At 46.3% G+C, this 568-nt stretch overlaps 1 protein-coding gene across 1 annotated transcript in view; it reads right to left on the bottom strand.

The window, feature by feature from the left end:
- Window positions 1–568, bottom strand: part of PCBP3 (poly(rC) binding protein 3) — a gene marked incomplete at its 3' end in the record, with an annotated part of 19,864 nt that overhangs the window by 11,634 nt on the left and 7,662 nt on the right. The gene's annotated exons all lie outside the window — the stretch shown is intronic.

Genomic DNA, 568 nt, shown 5'->3' with positions numbered 1-568 from the left:
TACATCTACCCAGTATATTCCAGTGCTTTGCTGGGGGAAAAGGCATTGTCGTGCAGAAAGCTGACTGGGCAGTGCCGTGCTGATGTCTCACCAAGCGTGGGGAGGGCTCAGGGACAGGCTGCCTGCACTGCGATGCCTTTCACCGGCTACAACTGACAAATCCATGCAGATGTCTGCCAGGCAAATTATTTAGTGTTTTTAACATCCTTTCTAGCAATCCTTTCTCTTTTGTAAATAACCTGGAAATAAGCACCGCTGTGGGTAAAGAGCTGGACACTAGAGATCCTAATATTTCATACTAGCAAAATATATCTCACTGGTTGACACATTATTCAGATGATTCTGAAAGAAATGGCAAGAGATGGATAACACTTTAAAAAGGGAGAGTAAAGATAGCCAAGAAAAAGAGAAAAAAATGCCTCTGAACGTCCTGCAAATTCGCCGCATCATTTGCAAATAGCGAAGCAATTCGTGTGAGGAAAATCCCCAAAATCCTGGAGGAGGAGGAAGGCAAAGCCCCACACCGAGACAGTGGGCATTCCAGCGCAATGGGGACCGGTGTGCCCAC

This window comes from Eurypyga helias, unplaced genomic scaffold, assembly GCF_000690775.1.
Source record: "Eurypyga helias isolate BGI_N326 unplaced genomic scaffold, ASM69077v1 scaffold33544, whole genome shotgun sequence".
Taxonomy (NCBI): Eukaryota; Metazoa; Chordata; class Aves; order Eurypygiformes; family Eurypygidae; genus Eurypyga; species Eurypyga helias.
Note: the sequence above shows the minus strand (reverse complement) of the source record. Positions and strands in the feature narration are given on the sequence as shown.